Source organism: Eretmochelys imbricata, chromosome 3 (assembly GCF_965152235.1).
Source record: "Eretmochelys imbricata isolate rEreImb1 chromosome 3, rEreImb1.hap1, whole genome shotgun sequence".
Classification (NCBI taxonomy): Eukaryota; Metazoa; Chordata; order Testudines; family Cheloniidae; genus Eretmochelys; species Eretmochelys imbricata.
Genome location: NC_135574.1, coordinates 111,937,438 through 111,946,484, shown reverse-complemented (window position 1 = coordinate 111,946,484; position 9,047 = coordinate 111,937,438). Strand labels below are relative to the sequence as shown.

The 9,047-nt window shown below is 38.8% G+C and overlaps 1 pseudogene; it reads left to right on the top strand.

The window, feature by feature from the left end:
* Positions 1-1,833: 1,833 nt before the first annotated feature.
* On the top strand, positions 1,834-3,994 carry LOC144262397 (protein FAM200B-like; annotated as a pseudogene).
* The last annotated feature ends 5,053 nt before the right edge of the window (positions 3,995-9,047 follow it).

Below are 9,047 nucleotides of genomic sequence, written 5' to 3'. Positions count from 1 at the left end.
AGTATTTGCTTCAGGTTGGGGGGCTGTCTGTAAGCAAGGACTGGCCTGTCTCCCCAAGTCTGTGAGAGTGATGGGTCGTCCTTCAGAATAGGTTGTAGATCTTTGATGATGCGCTGGAGAGGTTTTAGTTGGGGGCTGTAGGTGATGGCTAGTGGCGTTCTGTTACTTTCTTTGTTGGGCCTGTCTTGTAATAGGTGACTTCTCGGTACCCTTCTGGCTCTGTCAATCTGTTTCTTCACCACGTGGCTATTGCAGTTTTAAGAACGCTTGATAGAGATCTTGTAGGTGTTTGTCTCTGTCTGAGGGATTGGAGCAAAGCTGTTGTATCTTAGAGCTTGGCTATAGACAATGGATTGTGTGATGTGGTCTGGATGAAAGCTGGAGGCATGTAGGTAAGTATAGAGGTCAGTAGGTTTCCGGTATAGGGTGGTGTTTATGTGACCACCGCTTATTAGCACTGTAGTGTCTAGGAAGTGGATCTTGTGTGGACTGGTTCAGGCTGAGGTTGATAGTAGGGTGGACCACTGAAACCTTAGTTAGGATAGGAACCCTGAGCTCTGCTGGTTTGAGTCTGAGAAGCAGCATGGACAGCTAGGTAAGCAGAGCAACATGCATTCAGATATTTCAATGAACTGGCATGGCTTCTGCCTCTTTTGTGTTCACTTTCTGCTAGCATTTGAGCCACTGAGTTTGACCTGAATGGTGGCAGAAAGGGAAGCTACATTTGTTGTGTAAACTATACTGTAATCTAATTCCAAAGCACACTGCTTCATACTGGTACCTATTACCTTGTCAAAATGCTGTACTTCAACCAGGTGGTGAAGTTTTCAAGATTCATATTCTGATCTCCTCACTATTCCAGACCTGTCTCCTTTCTGTCCAAATTAAAATCTCCTCAGACATCTTCTTATCTTGAGGATGTCTGGCCATCAGCTCAAACTCAAAGGGGCTAAAACAGAGCTCTGAATCCTCCCACTCTTAAACTCTCCTCCCCACACCTCCTTTCACAATCACTCTTAGCTGACAAGCCCTTAGTTAATGTCCCATGTGTTTTGAGAGAGAGGTTCAATTGATTAAAGTTTGTAAAGCAATGGATTCTTGGATGAAGAGGCACCATGTAAGTGCAAAGTATTATTATTAATATGAAAGTCAGAGTAGAAATGAACAAAGCACATCATGCCATGTATGCTAACTAGAAATCCAATCATGAAGATTTGTAAGAGTTCAAATCAAATCAACTTGTCCATGCTCCCCACTGTCTGGGTCAAATTTTAAAGTTGGAAGCTCAAATTCATTCAATAAATACTGCAATAAAAGTGTCCTGCTGATTGAATGCTCAGTTATTGTGATATACATCAAAGTGACTTAGAAAGGGGGTATTCATAATTGTCAGTGCCTTAGAAACACAGCCCCCATTGAAGATCAGTAGGACTTGTGCTCCTAAGTTATTTAGGTGCTCTTGAAAATCCTACCTTTATGCAAAAAGCTAGTTGTGTCCTTAATTAGCTATTTGTGTGGGCATTTATTTGTAGACCCAATACGTGGGCAAGAATCTCAGCTGACATAAATCCTAACTCAATGGAGCAATGTCAATTTACGCTAGGTGAGGATCTGCCCCACAACAGTCATGCATGCAGATAGATAGCTTCCACCCTTCTCTTCTTTTGTAGAGAAGATTTTTAAAAAGGATTTATGATAAGGTTTAGCACCCATGCTGCACTGCTAACTAGGAGCCGCCGGAGGTAAGCTAAATTGCTTTTCCAATCCACCCACTGCTGTGTGGAGACTAAGATTTTTGCATGATTTTTGATAAATCCCCAAGAACTGGAAAATATGGATCATTTTCTAATAAGAAAAAGAAGTTCGGAAACACAACCAACAAATCCATCAACATCTGCAAGGGAAAGTGTAAGTACACCAGGCACAACAGAAAATTCTGGCAGTAAAAATGAACAGGCTGCTTCCATCTCATCTGAACAGCCAACTAAAAAGAAAAAATCGTGGCCAAGGCAGTAGTGTTGATTTTCTTGAAATACGGTTTCATCAATTGTGCTGAAGCAAACCAAGAACCAAAGCCTCAATGTGTTATTTGTAAACAAGTGCTTGCAAACAAGAATTTAAAGCCGCCAAAGTTGAGGAGACATTTAGAAACAAAACATTCAGAACTCATGGATAAACCATTGGACTATTTTCAAAGGAAGCAACGGGAACATAACTTATCAGGTCAGGTTCTCAGCCAGTCAATCACCTTGAACGATAAAGCACAACTGGCATCATATTTGGTTGCATATCGTGTGGAAGAAGAGAAAATGGCCCATACAGTTGCTGAACAAGTTATTCTTCCAGCATCTGTGGATATGGAGAGGACAATTTTTGATGAGAAGTTCGCTGAAAAATTGAAAAGTATTCCTCTCAGTGATAACACAGTGTCTCGGTGAATATATGATATTGCAGAGAATTTGGAAGCTCAACCTGTAGTGCAGTTACAGTCAGTCAGGGATTTTGCTATACAATTTGATGAAAGTACTGATATTTCAGATTGCACAACACTGTTAGTTTATGTGAGGTATGTATGTAAGATGATTTTAAGGAGGATTTGCTGTGTTGTCTGACCCTACCAACAAATACAAAGGGGGCATAGATAATTAACACACAGAGTGACTGCGTAGCAGAAAATACAAACTGGAATGGGGTAACTGCAAAGGAATAACGAGTGACGGTGCAGCAAATATGACCAGAAAAACAGTGGAGTTGTGAAAAAAATCTGTGAGGCAGCTGACAATGACATTGTTTGGAATCACTGCTTCATTCACCGTGAAGCTTTGGCGTCCGGGGTATTCCTCCTGATCTTATGGCTGAACTGAAGGAACCAGTCAAAATTCATAGAATCATAGAATATCAGAGGTGGAAGGGACCTCAGGAGGTCATCTAGTCCAACCCCCTGCTCAAAGCAGGACCAATCCCCAATTTTTGCCCCAGATCCCTAAATGGCCCCCTCAAGGATTGAACTCACAACCCTGGGTTTAGCAGGCCAATGCTCAAACCACTGAGCTATCCCTCTCCCTAAAATTGTAAACTTCATTAAAGGGAGCTCATTTCATAGCAGGCTTTTTGAAGTGCTATGCTCAGACACGGGAGCAGAACACATGTATTTGTTTCACACTGAAGTAAGGTGGCTGTCGCAGAGCAGAGTGCTTACCAGGGTGTATGAACTCAGCAACGAGATTCATGGTTTTTTGGTGGTGAAACCATCTACCATGGCAACTTTGTTTGACGATGACAGTTGGTTAATAAAGTTGCCATACCTTGCTGACATTGTCTCGATTTTTAAATGAACTAAACTTGAAGTTACAAGGAAGATGCAATGATTTGTTTCGACGTTGTGAAGAGATACAGGTAATTCAAAAGTCATTGGCACTGTGGCAAGCATGTTTGAAAAGTAATCAGCCCAGCTACTACATGTTCCCAACACTGTTACAACACATTGAGGAGAATACCACCAGTAAGGAAAATGTGAATGAAATGAAAACTATCATACAGTTACATCTCGCTGCTCTGTCTGACAGTTTTAGTCGCTATTTCCCAATAAAGGAATTTGAATATTTGAATGAAAAATGCTGGGTGAAAGATCCTTTTGTTTTCAAAAACCCTGAGGCAACAAATGGAGCTAAATCTGGCACCTGAGCAAGAGAAGGAACTGCTGCGTCTCACCTGTGATAACACTCTGAAAATACGGCACAAGTCAATAAACTTGTCGTCATTTTGGATCAGCGTTTCCAAAGAATACCCACAGCTAAGTAAAGTAAGTGTGCTCTTGCTACTGCCTTTCACAACAACCTAAATGCGTGCAGTTAGATTTTCAACTTTGACAGGATTAAAAACCAAAGAAAGAAACTGACTGAGCTGTGTACCTGATATGCGGGTAGCTCTTTCATCCTGTGATCCTGACTGGAATGAGATCCTGAGGAACAAACAGGCCCACCAGTCACATTAAGTAAGTGAAACTCAACCTGACCACCTTTATATAGTGTTTTGTTTAAAAGTAATGGCTTTGTCTAGTGTTAGTTACGTAAAATGAGTTAAACTGGAATGTATTGCGTTATTACGATTTTATGGACACTCTAGTCAAAAGATATAATTATTCTGGGTCATGGGCATCAACAATTTTCTTCACCTGGGTTGCGAGAAAAAAAGTTTGAAAACCACTGATGTAGACCAACCCTGAGAGTGTTTGTCTAACCTTCTCTTTAAAATCTCCAATGATGGAGATTCCACAACCTCCCTAGGCAATTTATTCCAGTGCTAAACCACCCTGAGAGTTTGGAAGTTTTTCCTAATGTCCAACCTAAACCTCCCCTGATGCAATTTAAGTCCATTGCTTCTTGTCCTATCCTCAGCAGTTAAGAACAACAATTTTTCTCCCTCCTCCTTGTAACAACCTTTTATGTACTTGAAAACTGTTATCATGTCTCCTCTCAGTCTTCTCTTTTCCAGACTAAACAAACCCAATTTTTTCAATCTTCCCTCAGAGGTCATGTTTTCTAGACCTTTAATCATTTTGTTGCTCTTCTCTGGACTTTCTCCAATTTGTCCACATCTTTCCTGAAACGTGGGACCCAGAACTGGACACAATACTCCAGTTGAGGCCTAATCAGTGCGGAGTAGAATTACTTCTTGTGTCTTGCTTACAATACTCCCACTAATATATCCCAAAATTATGTTCATTTTTTTGCAACAGTGTTACACTGTTGACTCATATTTAGCTTGTGGGTCCACTATGACGCCCAGATCCCTTTCTGCAGTACTCCTTCTTAGGCAGTCATTTCCTATTTTCTACGTCTGCAACTGATTGTTCCTTCCTAAGTGGAGGCCTTTATATTTGTCCTTATTGAATTTCATCCTATTTACTTCAGACCATTTCTCCAATTTGTTCATATCCTCTAAAGCACTTGTAAACCCTCCCAGCTGGTATCATCCGCAAACTTTGTAAGTGTACTCTCTATGCCATATCTCCATATATTATTTTGTGTATTTAATTAAATACCAGTTACCATCCTACCGCAGCTTCACACAAATCATGAACAAAAAGTTAATTTCCCAGTAAATAAGTAGTATATTATTCACCATTTTCTAACATACTAAAACTTTACAATTAATAATCTGAAAATATTGAGCTATATAATTGCTTAGATAAATGTATATAGTTACAATGTATATATGTAGCAAAGAGATGTACCAAACATAGTGCAAAGACTATATTTAGCTGTAAATGAACGTGTTTTAATGATTACATCAATCTATTTAAATGCACCTTTTTTTAGAAAAGAATTGAAGTACAAATGGAAAAGTTGATTTAAAATCAAGGCTTTCAATTCACTGCTGCAACCAGTAATGCCTGTAGTGGGTGCAGGGACGTAAGAAGGCATCTTGTACCTCTGTACCACCATGCTAGGTCCTACATTGCTCCCACATTGGTCCTGTGACATTTTTAAGAGACAGAAGGCCTCCTCAATCCTGCATTTCTCCAGCAACTTCCAGAAGAATTTGTGGTGTGTACTGAATTTAGGATAAGGCCTGCAGTCCATTACCTAGCTTACTCAAGTATCAAATGAATGTGACCTGAATCCAAATCACTCAATGCAAAGACCCTATAAAAGCAAATCTAGTGTATTTTTACCCTGCATGCAAAAAAGCAATGAAAACTAACTACACCGTTAATAAAAGAAGGAAATATAAAAGGCAAAAAGAATCCAAGAATAACTATACTTTGTGATGCCTTTTAGGGGCTGACATAAGAAAGTAGAAAAAATGTTCACTGATTTGGTGAATTTAATGTGGCAAATGAAAGTATAATACGCTGCTAATTAAACAATGCTCCTGTGGTAGTTAAAATAATAGTATTTTTGCTCATTTTTTCCCCCACTAGAGAAATGTGCTTGAGCTACAATACTGAGTGTTCAGGAACTTATCACAGACACAGATGTGTACATACGGATGTGGGGAGGGGGAGCACGACAACATTTCTGAGGGCAAACAAAGATTCCAGATATACAGACCTATACAACTTCTCTATAAGCAAGAAGCAAGCAAACAAAAAACATTCCCAACCCCACAACTTCATATTGCTTAAGAAACAACAAAATAGTGCCTCCAAGACAGATGGCTTCAGTTCTGCTTTTTACTCACATGGTTTGTATGTGTGAAACACATAGGGTAAAGAATCTGGGTGTTGTATTGTAAATACAGTATTATGTTTTCTTCAACCAATTAATTTACAGTATCACCTTCATTCACTTGCTAGATACCTTGGCAGCAAGTGAGAACAAGTGTGGGGTGCAGCTGAAATTATTTCCTTAGAGACCAATCAGTCTTTAAAGCTTTAGAAAGGAGAAATCCTAAAGCAGCTTACTATGTATTAAACCATTTGTTCTTTGAGAGAAAATTGAAAAAAAATATTTTTCATATAGAGGCTCATGAGCCACCCAAGCTAGCAATCAAATTCATTGTTTAGAGACAAACATTTAATTAAAATACTTTCCTAAATATTGTATAACAATGAATTTTTTGCTACAATTTATGTGAGTGGCAACCTTACTTGAATGTCAATAAAGTATAGTACATACATATAATCACTCTTGTTATTATACCAGCATACATATTTTTAAACACACACCCATCATGAAGTAGTTCCAAATTCTTCACTTGATTTTTTTTCCCCATAGGTACACATACAGAGCTCCTGTTTACCTATAAAAAAAACTGTTTTTTTCCCTCCAGACCCCACTACTATTCTGAATATTTATTTTATTTGTACTACTTATATTTATGATACTAAAATAGTTTAATTTTATACAGGAGTATGTAATATATTAGGCATATAGCCAATAAGTAGATCCAAGACCTCTAGTAAAACTGCACTGTCTTCACTCTTTGTGGTAAACATTCAGAATAGTGGTTTAGCCTCACAGCTCATTAAACCTTAATCAGAGCCCTGCTGCTAAATCCTTCCTTCCACACGGCACTAAAAAAGTATCCCTTCCTCTCCTAACTCTTACCTAATCATCTTGATTGCTGCATGGCCGTTTCCTATAGTTTAAAGCCCCTATACTATAGACTTACTTGCTTTAAACATCTGAGTAGCCCCACAGCCTTCAGTAGGACTTATATTTTAAATGTAAGTATATGCATGAATCCATATCATTAGCTACTCCAGATCATCAGACAGGGAACCTCAGTGTAAATTGTTGCTGATACCGGGAATCAGAACAATAGTCTAGAGTTGTTATAATGTTGGCATCACTATTGCTACACACAATTACAAGAGGAACCTCTTTGCCCATGACCACTTTGGGGCTGAAGAAATGTGAAGGCTGGAATAAGGAGCCCTCTCAGCCTTGCTTGACTTTTGTTCATGAATCAAATGATTTAGCTTTTTTTTTCTCTATCCCCTCTAGAAGCAGCAAGGAGGTGGTCCTCTTTAAACATAGCTACTCAAGACAGGCTATGATTTTCTTCCCTTTACAGGACCACCCAGATTCTCCATAGTGAAATGCATTCTGTACCAGACACATTAAACTATTTCATAATTTTCTTCAGACTGCAAAGACTTACAATCCTACAATACATTTATCACCATCAGCCACTGCTAGCACATAAACAGAACATATATAATGGGCCAAATGGACACATATAAGGAGAGAGAGAGTTAGAAAAAGAAATGTTGTGGAACCCCAAGCATTACATAATCCTGACTCAGACTCACAAATAAATAAAATAAAGTAAAACAAAATAAAATAAAACCACAAGACTGGCTTTAAAATAGTGATAAAAAATACTTTGGGGGTTCTTTTAATTTTCTTTCTGGTTTCTGGGCCTTTAAGATTCCATTAAAAAAAAAAACCTTGAAAACATGAATCTCAAGGGCTAGAAACTTAATTCTTTTGATAAAAATGAAAGCTGAGATTCTCACAATCATAACTCCAGGAGCTGGGGATTTTAAGAAAAACATCAGTGAACATGAGCCTTGTATAAGAGTGACTACACAACACAGGCAGTTTGTCCTACTGGCTATGGCCCTAGACTGGCCCTTAGGAAAGCTGGGTTCTAAGCCTGGGCTCTGTCACTGGCCTGTTAAGAGAACTTTAACTGCAACGAAATGCTATGCTTCAGTTTTCCCATCTGGTAAATGGGGATAATGATATTTCTCCTCCTTTACGAAGCACTCTGAACTCTAGAGCTGAAGAAGTACTATACGAAGAGTGAGGTATGATTATTAACAACATGAAGATGAAGTGGAAATGAACTAAATTATTTTTTCCTGAGTTAGGGAGGATAGATGCTGCTCAGGTGATAGAATAAGACACAAACTAAAGTTATATGATAAAATATGTCTATCTTTTAACATGTTAAAACAACACATTAGATCAACCATTAATTTACATATCTAATTGTGCACATATATTAATTATGAAAAAGTTGGTATACATTAACCCAGTGGCCCCACTACACTATATAATTGGCACAGAGAGTATTCCATAACCTGGAATAACAACTGATCAGAGGGGATAGTTGGGGGCACAGAGAAGAGAGAGGAATTGCATGTTCACCCACATGAAACCCACATACCTGGATTGTATCCAGTTGGAGTGCATTTCACCCATCCTGAACAGCAATATAATTCTTGTCTCCCTGTTATCTGTACTATGGGTGAATTCATCCCTGTGCAGAGACCAATACAAGAACTATGTATCACTTCAGTCACATTTCTTCACTCCCAGATGAAGAATATTGCCTCAATGCTTCCATCTCCTTCCCCATCTCCCAGAGAGTTACAACATAGTGAAGGAGCTCCCGCCACCTTCTAAGGTTTGTGGAGGGTAAAAAAGGACAAGAGAGGCTCTTCTCAACCACATGCCCAATCCCAGTCTTTACACAATCACACAGTATTTTTGACACAGGAAAAGTAATATTGGATTATACACAAATAAAGTGGCTAAATCCCTTCTCATTAATTGAAGTTGGCACTTTGCTTCCTTCACCTCTGCTAG